The 19,053-nt window shown below is 40.7% G+C and overlaps 1 protein-coding gene and 1 long non-coding RNA gene across 6 annotated transcripts in view; one reads left to right on the top strand and one right to left on the bottom strand.

The window, feature by feature from the left end:
* The window catches only part of LHFPL3 (LHFPL tetraspan subfamily member 3), a 560,027-nt gene that overhangs the window by 67,340 nt on the left and 473,634 nt on the right, over positions 1-19,053 (bottom strand). The window lies entirely within an intron of this gene.
* LOC144292943 (uncharacterized) overlaps positions 13,024-19,053 on the top strand; it is a 50,268-nt gene continuing 44,238 nt past the window's right edge. For 2 of the 3 annotated variants that reach the window (XR_013360355.1, XR_013360356.1), the window contains exon 1: positions 13,024-13,498. This is a non-coding gene — a long non-coding RNA (uncharacterized LOC144292943). Of the gene's footprint in view, positions 13,505-19,053 lie in introns of all 3 variants that reach the window. The other variant, XR_013360357.1, reaches the window with a different exon arrangement.

Below are 19,053 nucleotides of genomic sequence, written 5' to 3'. Positions count from 1 at the left end.
TCCCTATTTTTATTTTTTTTAAAGATTTTATTTATTTATTCATGAGAGACCAGAGAGAGAGAGAGAGAGAGAGAGAGAGAGAGAGAGAGGCAGAGACACTGACAGAGGGAGAAGCAGGTTCCATGCAGGGAGCCTGACACGGGACTCAATCCCGGGTCTCCAGGATCACATCCTGGGCTGAAGGCGGCACTAAATCGCTGACCCACCTGGGCTGCTCCCTTTATGTACTTTAAATACCTAAGTCCTATATAACTTATGTTAGAATTCTCTAGAGAAGCTGAGCCAATAGGACATATTGGAAATATATTTTCCTGGAGAACCAGGAAAGCCAGTGGTATAATTTGGCCCCAGTTCAAATGTCTGAGAACAAGGGGAATTGATGGTATAAGACTCAGTCTGAGTTGGAAAGTTCGAGAAATAGGAGTGCTGATGGCACATGTGAGGGGTAAGAAGAGGTGGACACCCTGCCTCAAGTGAGAGAGCAAATTCACCCTTTGACTTTTTGTCTATTCAGACACTCAGTAGAACACCCACTTGCATTGCTGTGGATGGTCTTTTTTACTCAGTCTATTCTATTCTGGAAATAGGCTCACAGATACACCCAGAAAAAATGTCTTCCTAGCTACCTGGGCATGCCTTAGCCCATTCAAGTTGATTCATAAAATTAATCATCACATGGGTTAGGTTGTGATCACAGGATCTCAACCTGTGTCTCATGGGAAACTCTGCACAAACTCTAAGTAGAGTGGGTATGCCTCTGGTTATATTACCTCTCCAAAGCAGCATGGGTAAATGCTGAAGGCAAGTTAGCAGAGCATTAAACATTTATGCATTCAAGGATGACTTATTGAGCATCGAGTAATATCTGCCCAATTCCTTGATGTATTATTGTGGAAATATATGTATTATTGTGGAGTATAGCAAAATAAGTAAGTATGATGCTCGAGTGTGGCATTGAGTGAGGCTCAATTCCTGCATGTGCTTTGGAGTTGAAGTCTGGTATGCTTCAGCTGAGTCCTTAGGCAAATTAACTTTTCTGAGGTTCAGTTTCCTGCATTAGATTGGGGATAATGCTTATTTCATGGGGTTATTATGAGGACTGAATGATATAAGGCGAATGTTCAGTAAAATCTAGTGACTACATTATTATCAGAATTTATAGTTTGGTGATGAGGATAAACTCACTGAAAAGCTGTACTCTTCCTAACTGCAGAGGTGGCTGGTCCAACTGATAAAATGGCGCTAAAGAAGTCAAAGCTGTAGGTTTAACAACATGGCATCCAATTAGCTGTAGGGTAGACCAGATGGCCCTGCCTCTAGCTCTGCTGTCTTGCAAATGTGGACCACCAGGAAATCAGGATGGTGGTTTATGGACATTCAAATGTGAGAGCTAAGCGTGATCCAAGATGGAGTCAGGTCAGGTTCCTTCCTTCGGAGATGAACAGACTAAGGATCAAAGTGCTTTCTCAAAATTTAAACAGAACCCGTCAGTGGCAGCAGAACCTAGGGTTCCCGATTCCTTGCCCCATGTTGTATATACATCAATAGCCTCCAAATGGAACAGAAACCTTCATCACGATGAAATATTAGGAAAGATGCTTATGTTACTGTCACTGGGCTGTGGGGTTATTTTGAAACACACTGCATTGACTTCAGAACCACACTGGGTGCAATTTTGATGTGTCCCTAGAGATAAATTGATATCCTATGAGACGTACTTCCTACAAGGGACTCTAAAATGGCAGAGTCATAATCTATAAGAGCCAAGTGTTCTTGGGATCTAGTCTGTGGTACATCCCAAAAGTTGACCTAGGATTTCACTGCTCAGCCAGGGTAACCCTTCAATTCCTTCTGGAGTATGGCAATGACTAGGAGAGCACAGTGGACTCCTGAAAAACAGGGTGCTGGAAGGTAGGACCCAATTTTATGTTCACCACAGCCTTGGTACTATCTTTCTTGGTTTTCAATTTCCAGGGCAGGTGGTAAACTTCTTGCTTAATCCTTGTTTTTATCTTGTCATGTCCTGAAAGTGTGAAAGAACTGTGGGCTTTTCAGAGTAGAATATGTTGGCCTCTTGGTCTTCTGAGCACTTATTTCCATGTGGTGGCTGTATAGGATAGCATTTTCCAAAGATAATAAATACCTCAGCATGCAGGGCCAGCCACACCCAGTGACAGTAAAGAGAAGGGCAAGACAGTCAGGAGGCACCTTTAAAAATTTAACTATATTTTATCATTCCCTGTTCATAGTGATCCAATGGCTCCCATCACAGGTGAAATGAAATCCAAACTCCTTTCCCTGGCTTATGGAGCCTATGGGATCTGGCCCAAGCCTCCCTTCCTGCTTCCTTTCATACCATTCTCCCTCTTACTACCATTCAACCAAACGGCTCTTCATTCCCATCTTTGGATCTTTGCACTTACTCTTTCTATTGAATGAAATTCTTTCTCACTGGCTATTGTTGGATCCATATCCAGGTTTTGGCTTAAATGCCACATCTTCAGAGACCCTCCCTGAATAAACAACCTGTGGAGGAGTTTGGTCACTGTCTAACATATTACCTGGTTTAAATTCTCTGTATGGCACTTTGAGCTCTCTGATATTGTCTTGCTTTTAAATTTCTTTATTGCCCATCTCTCCCCATCAGAAAACAAACTCCAGGAAGAGTGGGGTTTTGTCTACCTGGGTCTATCTTCTAGAACTGTGCTTAACACATAGTAGGTGCTCAAAAAGTATTTGGTGAATGAAATGAATGGAAGAACAAGTGATGACCACTGCAGGCTCATATCTCATTTAAGCTTACCTTCTTGCTAGTGCTATTCATGCCTGCAGGGAATCTCACAGGCTCTGGACATTGCCTACCTAGATGCAAAGTGTGCAGCACCATGGAGAGCAAATCTAAACATCACTCTTAGGAATAAAACACACAGCAAACATTGGTTGATTGAACAATATTTAATGTGTACCTACTCTGTGTCTGATACTAGGGTCTTTATGAGGATTAACTCAATTAATCTCAAGACATCAATCTAGTAGGCCCTATTTTCATTTCCACTAGTGAGGATCAGTAAACTGAGGTCTTAAGGGTTAAATGTATCACCCATGGCCATATGGATGGTAAACTGAAGGGCCAAGATTTGAAGCCAGGGCATTTGACTCCAGAGGCTACACTGTGAAGTGTTACAGAAAATTCACAATGGAACCCATCCAAGGGAAGAGAATGCAAGGAAGGAATGAATGGCAAAAAGAAAATGCTAGAGAATGTGAACTTATATGTATTTATGAAATATAAATCTGGGGGATCCCTGGGTGGCTCAGTGGTTTAGCGCCTGCCTTTGGCCCGGGGTGTGGTCCTGGAGTCTCGGGATTGAGTCCCACATTGGGCTCCCTGCGTGGAGCCTGCTTCTCCCTCTGCCTGTGTCTCTGCCTCTCTCTCTTTCTGTGTCTCTCATGAATGAATAAATAATTTTTTTTAAAAAAAGAAATATAAATCTGGCTGACAATCGTCTCCTACCTGCATCTCCAAGGCTACAGTGCCTTCAGCGATCTGAGAACATCACTGTTCATTTCAGCTGAGATGACCACACTTTTCAGCATTACAGAGATCTAATAAATCCCTTGGGCATGTTGCATCCAAATCATCATGAAACCGAAGCTGCCTTCTCTGCCTCTAGGATCTGAGCAGGCTACACTGAGTGGACCATGCATATACGTGTTTATTTGCTGGTCAGTGGAACATTGGAAGTGTTTCAGCTGGCTATTGGCCCTAGATATTCCTTCTGTCTACTTGCCACTGTGCAAGTGTTTGTCTCTATAGGACAATGGTGACTGTCACACCTTATCTGGCATATGGGCTTGCCATCTTGGTCCCTCTTGCCCAGCCAGACCCCATTGATGTCTAATAGGTCTCAGCAAGTGATTTCAGGAGGCAAATGATGTTATAGAATATTGAAAGTCAGGAGGCAAATGCACTGGTGCTGTCCAAGCACATCTAAGAGATACAGAAGAGGGAGATAGAGGTGACGATTCAGAAGAAGCCTCAGGCTAGGTCCTAATGGAACCCAGAGACAGGAAAGTCCTCCTGAGGATTTAGTTATTCTAACCATCTGGTCTGACCTTTGCATCAAGTAGAAATACTAAACAGAAAGATCCCAAGACAAAGTAGCGAGCCATGACAGGCAAAGAGCTTGCTGAGGTGGATGAAAGAGTACTCTAAATGAGAAATAACAGAGCGAAAGATATGCTTTAAGACTCAATTTGCTAGGTTAAATATGCTTTACAGAAGTATTACTCTGTGACACATTTGGACAGAATGAACATGGGTTGTGAAGAAAATTCTCTCCTCAGATGTATGCACTCGAGCCCTATGAATTAAAGTCCCTGAACGTGTAGCTGGGAGCAAAATTTGGTCCTTCATAGTGACTCTTTATGTTCTGTTCTTTATGCTCATTGGAGGATGTAATGCTATGGGTATTAATAGTGGCTGACAGAGTGATGGACAATACGACCAACCTTAGGTTTTCCACCAGAAGGGGCCACTGAAAATGATCTGATGCATCTCAACCCTAACACGCCAAATATTCAAGTCTATCTTCTGTGCCAAGCTCTTTTATGGGAGCAGAAAATAACAAAGGGCAATGCTGATTTCTAGAAGTTTCAAGTTCTTTTTACTTCAAAGCTTTCTCGCTATTCCAGCCTGGCTTTCACCCATATGCCACCGAAATGGCAAAAGACAGAAAAATAGGAGAAGCAAGAGGGCTGGAAAAATTTACATTACACACACATCATTAGTCCTCAAATAACTGAAGGGCTAATCATGGAGAGAGACTGAGAGAGTCTCTGGTACGACAGGCATTGCCTCACACTGTCTTACCCATTTGCTTGACATCCTAGAAGGTATTTCCAGCCCTCCTTTTACAGATGAGGACAGTGAGGCTTCAGTCTCTTACCCACAGGCACTAACTAGCAAACAGTAGATCAGGTTTGGTAAGGGTTCAGATTCATGTTTGGCTGCTCTGAATACAGTATCTCATATCTTCCTGTGTTGTACAGCATTCTGAGCACCCTCTGCTGACGTATGAAGATGTTCTCTGAGACATTACTTCATTAATCTTCACAATCTTTTCACAATGCAGGAAAATCCCACTGCCTCTTATTCTTCAAATGAGAACATGGTGCTGCATGACGGCTCTCAGAGACTGGCAATCCTGTTGGGGTGCCTGGTGGTTTGGTGTAAGTAAGTAGGGCTCCTGGGGAGATGGCATGTGGGGGGTTGGGGTGAGGGCACGCTGGAGGGGGGAGCTGCAGGTTACTCTCCCATCATGGTGTTGTGCTGCCCTAGACTTTTTCTCTGATATAGGATATGGTTACACAGAGGCTGACATATAGCTCTTGGGTCCAAATGTTGCTCCTTGCTTGTCTTTTTTTTCTTTTTTAACAATTTTCTGTTTTTCCTTCAAAAGAAACAAACCATTTCTTAGAGAAAAAAAATACTTGTAAGTACAGAAAAGTTCTGAGAGCACGAGTAGTTCCTTCAAAGCTCTCTTACCTAAGTTGGAACTGTCTGAATTGAATTTTCTAGCAATCAGGGGGATGAAAAACTAAACTGTACAGGCTGCACTTCTGTCAGAACTCTCAGTTAATTTCATATCATCATTATGCCTGGACAGTATTTTTTGTTGTTGTTGAGAATAAGAGGGCAGATTGATGACACAGTACTTTGATTAAGATAGCTTGGACAAGACTAAAATTTTTAATTTATAAAGCTGAACATGATCACATGGTAAAATGGTCAATTTCTTGGTATAAATATGAGTTACAGGGGAAAAGTTATCAAAACAATGATTTTTATTGCTCCTAGTCCCTCCCCAAGGTGGAGCCACCCTGTCATTTGTGGTCCAATCAGGTCACTCTTGAGAGTGAAACTGAGTGCTATCAGTAATTATTATTATTACTATTTTTAAAGATTTTATACATTCACTTGAGAGAGAGCAAGTGAGGGGAGGAGCAGAGAGGGAGGGAGAGGGACAAGCTGACTCCATGCTGGGTGCAGAGACTGAGGGAAGCTCGAGGAGGTTGATCTCAGGATCCTGAGATCATGACCTGAGCTGAAACCAACAGTCAGACACTCAAACTGGCTGAGTCACCCAGGTGCCCCCTATTAGTAATTTCATCAGGTCAGCAGGCATAAACTGGGACTCCTAGGGAAACCAGGAAGGATCCTCATCCTATGCAAAGGGAAGCCACTCTTTCTTCTTTTTTATATTCCATGAGCAGCTCAGCAACCCATGACTTGAAAGGCACCTGTGTGTGACCTTGAACACTCTCTATTATAAGAGTAAGTCTTTTAATTTTTTTTCTACTCTCTTCCCTTTATTTTTGCCCATTTCTGCTTGCCTTTGATGGTGGGCAAGCCAGGCTGTGGACGCCTTGGTCAGTGAAAGTTGAACCCTCTGGGAGGCCTTCTTGGGGGTGCTCTGTCTTCCCAGAGAGTGAGAGCTGTGTCTCAGTCCTGAGACCAGTGGGCCAGACTGCAGCCTGGACCTCTTATGAGGCTTTGGACTTTGAGAGTCGGTATGTTTGACAAGTTTTTCCTCCTACCTTCCTATTTATTCCATATGTCTGACCTCTTTAGCTGCTCTGGCCTGGGGAGACTGCCCAACACCCTTATGGTTAGATACCGGGAGGGCCAGCTGGCTGTGCTTTCCTGAGCCCTGGTGGCCTTACTCCCTGGGAAGGACTGTCAGGCCAGTGGCTCCTGAACACATGTCCTGTACCCTTGGGACACTGCTCTTTTGCTGGAAGAATATCTGAGCATCTAGGTCCATTGGTTTCAGACAAGGGGACAAAGGAGAGGGCTAGATGTGAGTTACTGAGCTCTCAGTTTCTTGGGGTTGGGACTCTTCCCTTCCCATCCTGAGAGACTGTCCTCTTGACCTTTTTTAAAAAAAGATTTTATTTATTTATTCATGAGAGACACAGAGAGAGACAGAGACATAGGCAGAGGGAGAAGCAGGCTCCAGGCAGGGAGCCCAATGTGGGACTTGATCCCAGGACTCTGGGATCATGCCCTGAGCCAAAAGCAGATGCTCAACCACTAAGTCACCCAGGTGTCTGTCCCTCCTCTTAACCTTTTCCCTGCTAATTCAGTGGGCAGCGACACCCTCCTGCCTGCCTGAGAACTTTGAGACCCAGGAGTCCTGGGGTCCTCCAGCTTCTCTGCTCTGAGGACACAGAGCCAAGGGAAGTTGACCCGAGCTGTATCAGAGTCTCTGCTAAATGAGGTCCCCAGAGCTGATTTAGAAGTCAGGCATGGCAGGAATGAGTGGCAACGAGAGGGTCTGAAACTAGGAAGCTGATGAACCATTTCTATTTCCTCTTGGGTTGCCCATACCTGGATCATTGAGTTCTACTGTGGGAGCCACAGCTGAAGAGAAATTTAGTTTAGAGAAGAATGTGCAGGACTCTGACAATATTGTTTGACCAGAAGGACCTGGGGCAAGCAGTATGGAACTGAGATGGCCTGATGAGCATAGGACAGCTGCTTTCAAATATGCAAAGGGCTGTGGTCGAGGGTCTAGACATCTTCTGAGGGAGTCAGCAGGGTGAATTGGGCCAAATATTTCTAAAATAGCTTTAAGAATGAGTGAAATAAAATAGCTATTATTCATGGAATGCCTTGCATTTGCTAGGTGCTTTACATAAAAGGAGAGATTGCTAATTAATTGTCCACTACCTAGTCTCCCCCTTTGCCATAATCTCCTATATTGTTGGGGGTACTGATGTTTATAGCTAAAATCCTAACTTTTCCAGTCTCTCTTGAAGACAGGTATAGCCAATGAATTAGAAATAGTTGAGTGAATTATAAATAAAAGCTGTGGGTTAAAAACTCAGCTGGGAGGCAGGTTATTTTGTTTTTCCCTCTTCTTCCTTCTTCCTGTCTGAAATGCAAATGTGATGGCCAGAGCTGCAGCAACCATCTTAAGATCACAAGGTAATCTCAAAGATAAAAGCCACATGCTAAAGAGAATACAGCACAATCAAGAAGGAAACTGGAGCATCCTTGACATTACAGAGTCCTCCTGTCTACTCTAAACTGCTACCATTAGGCTTCATATTATATAAATGTCAACCCCTATTGGGTTTAACACATTATTAATTTGTTTTTTTTTGCTACATGCAGCTGACTTGATCCTGAAACACACATTATTTCATTTAATCCTCACAACAATTCTGATGATAGGTCTTATCACATCCATTTTACAGATATGGAAATGGAGGTCCCCAGAAGTTAAATACCTTGCCCAAGTTCACACAACTAGACAGTGGTAGAGTTAAGATTTTATCCTGTGTCAGTCTGATCCCAAGTCCATCATATTTCCATATTGATTCCCCTTTCACAGAGCAGCTAATGTGTGATGGTGAATTCTGTACCAATATATTGGACATAATGTGGACGACTCTTGGTGTCTGCATACACTCCAGTCCGTCAAGCTGACTGTTGCTATGCTTGGCCCATGCCAATCTGAGTGGAGAAGTGAAGTGAACATTTTTATCCTACTGACCTCAGTCCCAGTTCTTTCTATCTCTTTGCCACCTGAGAACATACTGTCTTTTTCTTTCTCATACATGCCTGCTCAAAATGGATAAAAGCTAAATCCTATTCCATCCTGAGTTACTAGACCTTCTTCCAGTGTCCACTCTGTGTGTCTAGACACCACCTGAGTCACATGAGCATAATTCAAAGAAGGAAAGTCACAAGCTGGGACCCTGTGCTTTCCAAGCTCCTAAATCTTGTTTGAATAGTTTATTAGACATCTCTCTTTTTTTTTTTTCCAGCTTAGTGGCCATATCAGCAAATGTGGAGGTTGATTTACAGTTTGTACTTTGTGCGCTCTCTGAAGTGGAGCGAAAAATTGAAAGGCTTATGTCAAGCCCATTCATTCACAGGCACATTCAAGATCAAATTAATTTTAAAGCTCTTATGGGCTAATTTAATGTTTCTAAGTTTTACTTCACAAATCTATAGTGATTTTTATGGCATAATATATATTTCAAGCTAAAGATATTGCAGACTTGGAAATACAGATTTTTACATAGCACATTCTGAGATGAAATACATCGTAGGATGATAAATTAAGCTCAGAATAGAGAAAACCAAAACTGCTTATTAAGTACAATCACCTGGAGACACTTAGCCAAAAGGGCTCAGAGTCAGGGAATGTGGTAGCTAGAAGGGCCTGAGGAATGATCCAGCCCAGTCCTGCCATTTTAGAGATGGGGAAACGGAGACTTAGAGCAGTTAAGTGGCTGTCAGGGGTCATGTAGCTGGTTAGGACTGGACTAGGCCTACAACCTGGGCCTTCCAAACTCTTCGTTCAGATAAAAGATACTAACAAAATATTTGGGCAATAGAATTTAATGGAATGAACTCACCTTCCTTCTCTGAAATTACTTATTAATCACAGGAGCTTGCAATACCATTCTCTGCATATGGTGCTGCAGGACTGGCTCTGTATCTGACGTATCACTATTTCTGTATATCACATGCTGCTACTGTGTGTAATCCTACCATTGGACACGTCTCTGATCACCTCCTCATGCAGGCTATAAAGTTCTGCAGGCCTGGAACTCCATGATAGTATGGTTTTGTAGGCCTTACGGTGTATAGCCCCAAGCCAGCCACACAGTGGACACTCAACAAACAGTTCTTGGGAGAATGAACAATGAAAATGAAGCAACCTCTGGATTCATTGTCCTTTAAAATTCTATCTTTTTCCTTCCCAGCCATGTCCCTTCTTTCTGGGTTAGCCTTTTTTTTTTTTTTTTTAAGATTTTTATTTATGAAAGACACAATGAGAGAGAGAGAGGCAGAGACACAGACTGAGGGAGAAGCAGGCTCCCTGCAAAGAGCCCGATGTGGGACTCGATCCCGGATCCAGGGATCACGCTCTGGGCCAAAGGCAGACGCCCAACCACTGAGCCACCCAGGTGTCCCTCTGGGTTAGCCTTTTGCTGAAGATCACAGCCATCTGAACCTCTGTTTCATCTAGAATTCCTCCAAGATGATATGGCTTATTTGGTGTTAGGGGTGGACACAGATGGGTTTGCTAACATGCTACCACCAGCTCATAGGGTGCTTTTGTATGAACTAGAAAAAGTAGCTCCTTCCTCTAGGCTGGTGGTTCTCAGCCAGGGGAAATTTTGGATCCTAGGAGATACTTGGCAATGACTGGATATATTTTGTTTTATTGCTACTGGCTTACAGTGGGTATAGAGGTCAAGCATGCTACTACATACCCTGTCATATACAAGAAAACTCCCCTCCCCACAAAGAACCAGTTGGTCCAGAATGTCAATTGTGGTGACAATGAGAAACCGTGCAGCAGAAAACAAACTTTCAGAATTAGACGAAGATGATTTAGGGACTTTGTTTTTACCTGATAAATGTGTTATACTAAGCATTTAGCATTTCCTGCATTGACTACCTCCTTGGACCACAACTGAATACTTCTGGACATTTGCATTTAGACACATCATGACTACACTAGAGTCATACCTAGGCTCTGTGTTTTCCATCTTTGATAGAGATCCTTCAGACAAAGATCGCTTCTGGAATTCAGTCTGAGCCCTGGGTTACTGAAGCCCCATCCAGTCACCTAGTCTCATGGAAGACTCCTCAGGGTATAAAGCTCCACTTATGGTCATTGGGTTTGAACTGCCCCCCACTTCCTTCTCCGGATGATACTGTCACCAAGCTCTATGTTACAGTCCCTTGTGCCTCGCTAAATACACAACTTCTCTCTCTGGTGTTGATGCCTTTTTAATATATACAGGCTGTTCTCATCTCCACCCTACAATTCAGGGGAACTAAATAGCTCTCTAAAACTCTTGGTAAATTTACCAGCCTTTGATTACCGTACTTAATCTGTGTTTGCAAAGTGCTTCACCTATATTCGTATTTGTGCAATTTATTGTATCTAAATGAGGTTTCACCTGGAGCTGGGAGAACTGGTTATTTTATTCATTTCTTTGGGAACCACTGCTTTTGCAACTCTAAAAGCTCAACCTCTTTAAGGCCTCTAAAAATTTGCAAACAAGGTTTTATAAAGCAGTGTCGTGAGGTGGCCATGTCATAGGATAAATCAGATACCTCAAATTTAGTGGTCCACCTCATTCACATAACATGAAATACCTTTAAAAAATCCAGCCTTTGTCTTCTAGAACCTTTGGCGCCACACAGTTTTATCTTCTGGGACTTGAAGATTTGGTTCTGAGGAACAGGGACAGGGACAGATAAATGTTCTTAGGGGGTAAATCACTATCCTATTTCAGAATATTCCCCACCTCAGCCCTCACATCAGAGGGAATCTGCATTAACTGTCTCTTGCCCACAGCTGCAAGTGCTTCTGAATCAGAACTCTTTACTTCCTTGCCTCTTCTCCTTCTGCAGAGAAGCCCTGCCATGCCCTGGGGTGGATGCTCTTAGCAGAAGCCTGTGCTGCTTAGGAGTGGTCCACAGGGCCTTGGAGAAGGATGTGGGGCAGCCTGCCCAGACTCAGTTTCCACTGTCTTCACCACTATGGATACTTGCTAAAACTCACAGAATGGACTTTCCTTGGCAAGCACACCTGTTAGACTTATTAAAAAATTCAACACCACATAATTTTTTTTAAGGCAGAAAACATGCCCTAAAGATTAGTCTGGGTATTCAGAAGAAGTGATATGAGCAAGATGGCTGAGTCAAGCATTTGTCACTTGTATCCCCTCCTCAACAACAGTTTGGAATATGTTCAAGGCCAAAAGTGCCTTTGTGGGAGTTGTGGGGTCTGGGTGGAAAACTGTGACACCCTGGGGTAGTTCAAGACGGAGGAGAACTGTTTTAGGAGACAGGCCTGCACCCAGGCAGCTGAGTTACCAACTGTGGTCCCAACTATATACCTAGAAACAACTCCATACCTCTGAGGACTAGGCTACAGACCTGTTCAGCTTTAGTTCTATCACCAGCATCATATGCTAAGGGATCTAGGTGGAGTCTTGTCCACCTGTGTGTCATGTCACAGACATACAGGCCTCAGACATACAGGCCGTGGACTCCAAAGCGCCCCATGAACCAGATCCAGTCACTCTCAGCCATTATTCAGCAGTCCTGGGAAAACATCATCTTAGATAATCACCCAGGGATGAAAGAGCATGTGGTTAGAACCAAAAAATTTGAGATCGGATGCACTGAGAGAGTAAAGTGTGACTTTACTTGCATCACCCTACCCCCAAGGTGGCACAGCTCAGGGCTCAGAGAACCCTTCTAGGCCTGCAATTTCTCCCATGGGGGAAAGTAAGAGTGTGAGTGAGTGAGTGGCCAGTTTCCTCAGTTGTGTGGGGTGCTGCCAAAGAGGCAGCCCATTTCTCTCTTGATGAATCTTGATAAGCTGCCCAGTAAGGTAGCCAAAACATAGCAAGGGTATGTGGATCCTACTAGTCACTTCAGGGAGTCTCCTGGAAACTATCACAACAAGCAATCTGAATTATTGGAGTTCCAGAAGGGAAGAGAGAGAGAAGAGTGTAGAAGGTATTTTAAAGAAATAATGGCAGAGAACTTCCCAAATGTGGGGCAAGATTTGGGCATCCAACTCCATGCAACTCATCAGTCTCCAAACTCAACTTAAAGAGGTATAGGCTCCTTATCTTATAGTAGTCCCCCCTAATCTGCAGGGGACACTTTCCAAGACCCCATTGGAGACTTGAAACTGTGGATAATACCAAACTATACAGACCATGTTTTTTACTATACATACATACCTATGATAAAGCTTAATTTATAAGTTAGGCACAGAGATTAATATGTAATGATAAAATAAAGGAACAGTACATTGTAATAAAAGTTATGTGATGTAGTCTATCACTCAAAATATTTTATCTTAGTGTACTCATTCTTCTTCTTGAGATGATGTGAGAGAATAAAATGCCTCTTTGATGAGATGCCAATGTGATGAGACACAGGCTTTGTGACATCATGTAGGCTGCTATTAACCTTCTGATGGTACGTCAGAAGGAGGATCATCTACTTCTGAACCACAGTTAACTGTGAATAACTGAAACTGTGAAAAGCAAAGCCATGGATAAGGGCAGGGGGTACTGTGTAATAAAACTGTCAAAGACAGAATCTTCAAGGTAGGAAGAGAAAAAAAGCTTGTAACTTAGAAGAAAACCCCAATGAAGCCAACAGTGGATTTCTCAGCAGAAACCTTATAGGCCAGGAGAGAGTGGGATGTTATACTCAAAGTGCTCAGGTTTAAAGACTGCCAACCAAGAATACTCTATATGACAAAGCTGTCTTTCACAAATGAAGGAGAGATAAAGACCTTCCCAGAGAAACAAACGCTGAGAAAGTTCATTACCACTAGACATACTTTAAAAGAAATGCTGAAAGGAGTTCTTTAAGCTGAAATGAAAGGACACTAATTAATAACATGAAAATATGACAATTTACAACACACTGGTAAGAGTAAGTATATAGTCAAATTCAGAATACTCTAATATGGTGGTGTGTTAACAACTCTAGTATAAAGGTTACAGGACAAAAATACTTAAAAAACTACAGCTACAATAACGCATTAATGAATACATAATATAAAAAGTAGTAAATTGTGACATCAAAAATATAAAAGGGGGAACTATAACAGTAAAGTTTTTGTATGTGATTGATATTAAGTTGTAATCAGTATAAAACAGACAGTTATATCTATAAGGTACTTTATGCCAACTTCATGAAACCTCAAAGCAAAACTTAGAAAAGATAAGAAGGGAATCAGAGCCTACCACTATAGAAAATCATCATTTCACAAAGGCAAACATCAGGAGAGGAAGAAAGGAACATGGGAACTCCAAAGCAGCCGGAAAACAATCAGTGTGATGCCAATAGTAAGTCCTTACCTATCTGTAGCTACTCTGAAGGTAAATGGATTAAATTCTCCAATCAAAAGGCATAGAGGGACTGAATGGATAAAAACCAGACTCAGCCACCAGATGTCCACAAGAGACACTTCAGCTTCAAGGACACATGTAGGTTGAAAGTGAAGGAAAGGAAAAGATATTTCATCCAAGTGGAACCAAAAGAGAGCAGAGAGAGCTACATTTATATTAGGAAAAATGGATTGCAATTCAAAAGCTGTAACAAGAGATAAAGGAGGCCATTATAGATAAAGATTGGGAGATACACACACACACACACACACACACACACACACACACTAATATTACTTAGCCATAAAAAAGAATGAAATCTTGCCATTTGCAACAACATGGATAGAGCTAGAGGATATAATGCTAAATGAAATAAGTCAGTCAGAGAAAGACAAATACCATATGATTTCACTTATATGTGGAATTTAGGGAACAAACAAATGAAAAAGGGAGATAAACAAAAAACCTCTTAACTCTAGAGAACAAACTCATGGTTACCAGAGGAGACGTGAAGGAGGTTAAAAGCACACTTATTGTGATGAGCACTGAGTAATGTATAGGATTGTTGAGTTATTATGCTGTACACCTGAAACTCATTTAACACTGCATGTTAGTTATACTGGAATTTAAATAATTAAAAAACAAACAAATAAATAAATGGCCATTATATAATGATAAAGGAGCCAATTCATCAAGAGGATATAATGATTGTAAATATAGATGCACCCAACATCAGAGCATTCAAATATATTATGCAAATACTAATATATCTCAAGAGAAAAACAGATAATATAATACTTGTAGGAGACTTGAATATCCTACCTTAAAACAATGAAGAGATCATCCAGACAGAAAATCAGTTAGGAAACATTGGACTTGAACTATATTTTAGACCAATGGACCTAACAGACATATATAGAACATTCCATCCAAAAGCAGCAGAATACACATTCTTTGCAAGCACACACAGAACATTCTTCATAATCAATTGTTTGTTAGGTCACAAAACAAGTGTTAGCTAGTCTAAGACTGAGATATTACCACGTATTTTTTTCCAACTACAAATCAGAGAAAAATGGGCAAGTTCACAAATATGAAAATTAAAGAATACACTCTTGAACAACCAATGGGTCAAAGTAGAAATCAAAAGGGAAATAAAAAGTAGCTTGAGATAAATTAAAATGGAAACACAACATACTGAAACTAATGAGATACATCAAAGGCAGTTCTCAGAGGGAAATACATAGTGATAAATGCCTACATCAAGAAAAATAAGTATCTCAAACAAACAACCTAACATTACACCTCAAAGAACTAGAAAAAGAAGAACTAAGCCAATACTAGTAGAAGAAAAGAAAGAACATAGAGTAGAAATAAATGAAATAGACACTAGAAGGACAATAGAAAAGATCAATGAAACTAAGAGCTATTTTTTTTTAAAGATAAAGCTGACAAAACATTAGCTAGATGAAGAAAAAAGAGAAGATTCAAATAGATAAAATTAGAAAGGAGAAGACATTATAACTGATACCACGCAAATACAAAGGATTATAAGAGAATACTATGAATCAGTATATACCAACAAACTGGATAACCTAGAAGAAATAGATAAATTCCTAGAAAAATACAATATTCAAAGACTGAATCATGAAGAAATAGAAAATCTGAACAGATCAGTAGTAAGGAGATTGAATTAGTAATTAACTTCCCAACAAACAGAAGTTCACTACTAGGTGGTTTCCCTGATGAGGTCTATCAAACATTAATTCAAAAAAATATTTATTTATTTATTTATTTATTTATTTATTTATTTATTTATTTATTTATGAGAGAGAGCCTGTGCATGTATGAGCATGTGTGAGCAAGGCGAGGGGCAGAGCGAGAGGGAGAGAAAGAATCTCAAGCAGACGCCACAGTAAGCAGGAGCCCAGCTCAAGGCTTCATCTCTCCACCCTGAGGTCATGAGCTGAGCTGAAACCAAGAATCAGACGCTCAATTGACTGAACCACCCAGGTGCCCCTCTACTAAACTAATGCCAATCCTTTTCAAACTCTTCCAAAAATTGAATAAAAGGGAAAATTTCCAAACTCCTTTTATGAGGCTGGCATTACTCTTGTGCTAAAGCCAAAAAAGACCACTATAGGAAAAGAAAACTATAGGTCAGTATCCCTGATGAATAGAGATGCAAAAATTCTCAAAAAATGTTAGCAAACTGACCCAATGACATACTAAAGGGCTTGTACATCATGACCAAGGTGGTTTGTCTCTGGGATGCAAAGATGGTTTAACATAAGCAAACCAATGCTACACCAATAAAAGATTAAAACCATATGATCATTTCAGTAGACGCAGAAAAAGCACTTGACAAAATACAACATCCTTTCATGATAACATGTTCAACGAATTAAATATAGAAGGAATGTGCTTCAACATAGGAAGGGCCGTGAATGACAGATCCATAGCTAACGTTATACTCAATGGTGACAAGTTGAAATCTTTTCCTCCAAGATCAGAACAAGACAAAGGTGCCCACTTTTACTACCGCTATTCAATATAGTACTGGAGGTCCTAAATGTACAATGAGGCAAGAAAAAGAAATAAAAGGCATCTAAATTGTTAAGAAGTAAAATTGTGTCTATTTGCAAATGATATGATCTTAAAGATCCTAAAGATTCTATCCTAAAGATTCTAAAAAAATTGTTAGAGCTAGTAAATGAATTCAGTAAAGTTGCAGAATACAAAATCAATATACAGAACTTAGTTGCATTTCTATACACTAAAAAGAAAGAGAAATTAAATGATCAGAATTTAAATGAAATTTAAATTTAAATGATCAGAAAAAGAAATTAAGAAATGCCATTTACAAATGCATCACAAATATTAAAATTCCTAGGAATAACTTTATCCAAGGAGGTTAAAGATCTATGACATTGATGAAGGAAATTGAAGAAGACACATATAAATGCAAAGATATTCTGTGCTCATGGATTGGAAGAATTAATATTTTTAAAATGTCCATACTGCCCCAATCTATAGATTCAATGCAATCTCCATCAAAATTTATTTATTCATTAAAGACACAAAGAGACAGAGGCAGAGACATAGGCAGGGGGAGAAGCAGGTTCCATGCAGGGAAGCCCCTCGAGGGACTTGATCCTGGAACCCCGGGATCACACCCTGAGCCAAAGGTCAATGCTCAACCACTGAGCCACCCAGGTGTCCCGAGAGAGAGAATTTCAAATAGACTCTATTTGAGCGCAGAACCCAACACAGGGCTCGATCCCCCAAATCTGCAATCAGGACCCTAGCTGAAATCAAGAGTTGGAAGCTTAACCAAATGAGACACCCAAGTGCCTTAAAACTGTTAAATTATTGAAGAAAACATAGGGAAAAGGATCCTTGACATTGGTCTTGGCAGAGATTTTTTTGGATAGAACACCAAAAGAACAAGTAACAGAAGCAAAAATCAACAAATATAAGTACATCCTTCTGCACAGCAAAAGAAGCAATCAAAAGAATGAAAAATCAACCTATGGAATGGGAGAAAAATATTTGCAAACCACCATCTGATAAGAGATTAATATCCAAAATATGTAAGGAACTCATGCAACTCAATAGCAAAACAAAACCAAAACAACCCTCCCCCAAATGAATCTGATAAAAAATGGGCAGAAAACTTGAACAGACATTTTTCCAAAAAAGACCTAAAAATGGCTGATAGGTACATGCAGCGGTGTTCAGCAATACTAATTATCAGGGAAATACAAACAAAGCCACAGGAGATATCACCTCACACCTGTTTGAACAGCTGTCATCAAAATTCAAGAGATCCTAAGTGTTGGTGAGGACAGGGAGAAAAGGGAATTCTTGTGCACTTCTGGTGGGAACATAACTTGGTACAATCTTTATGGAAATACAGTATGGAGGTCCCTTAGAAAACTGAAAGTTGAACTACCATATGATTCAGCAATCCCACTTTTGGGTATATATTCAAAGGAAATGAAATCAGGATCTCAAAGGTATATCTGTACCCCATGTTCATTACAAAACTGTTCACAATAGCCAAGATGTAAAATCAACCTAAGGGTTGATGTGTGACCCTTAAATGGATCAAGAAGATGTGGTATATATTTGCATATATATATATTCAGCCATGAGAAAGAAGGGAATTCTTTTTTTAAAAACAGATTTTATTTATTTATTTGTCAGAGAGAGAGAGAGAGAGCACAGCAGGGGGAGCAGCAGGCAGTGCAGGCAGGGAGAGAAGCAGACTTTCTGCTGAGCAGGGAGTCATACGTGGGATTTGATCCCAGGATCATGACTGAGCCAAAGGCAGATGCTTAACTGACTGAGCTACCCAGGCGTCCCAAAGAAGGACATTCTGATGTTTGTAACAGTATGGATGCACCCCGAGAATATTATGCTAAGTGAAATAAGATAGAAAAGACAAATATTGCATTATCTCATTTACATATGGAATCTTAAAGAGCCAAAAAGCTGACTTCAGAGATGAGTAGAAAGGGACAGATATTGGTCATAGGGTACAAACTTCCAGTTATAAGATGAATAAATTTTGGACATCCAATGTATAGCATGGTAATGATGGTTAACAATACTGTATTCTATACTTGACAGTTGCTAAGAGAATAGATCTTAAATGTCTCACGCCTCCTCCCCCCAAAGATAATAACGTGCGGTGATAGAGGTGTGAACCAACCCTATTTTGGTAATCATTTTACAATAGGCATGTGTATCAAATTGTCACTTGTACACCTTAAACTTGTACACTGTTGTATGTCAGTTCTATCTCAATAAAACTCGGGAAAAAAGAATAAGTTTAGATAAAGATTACCCTAACTGCAGCAATGCTTTGAAGGTTCCATTTTGTGACTTAGCACGACAGAGGCTAATGTGGGGAAGCAAGCATCTGTGTGGTGTTTGAAGTTCCCAGAGAAAGGGAGAAATGCAGTCAGGTTTAAGCAGAGGAGACCCTGGGGGTGTCTCTCTATGCTCCTGTTTGGGATCAATTCCTTTTTTTTTTTTTTGTATTTTTTTATTTATTTTTTATTTTTTTATTTTTTATTTTTTGGA

This window comes from Canis aureus, chromosome 21, assembly GCF_053574225.1.
Source record: "Canis aureus isolate CA01 chromosome 21, VMU_Caureus_v.1.0, whole genome shotgun sequence".
Lineage (NCBI taxonomy): Eukaryota > Metazoa > Chordata > Mammalia > Carnivora > Canidae > Canis > Canis aureus.
The sequence above is the reverse complement of the archived record's forward strand: the minus strand, read 5'-3'. Positions and strand labels throughout refer to the sequence as shown.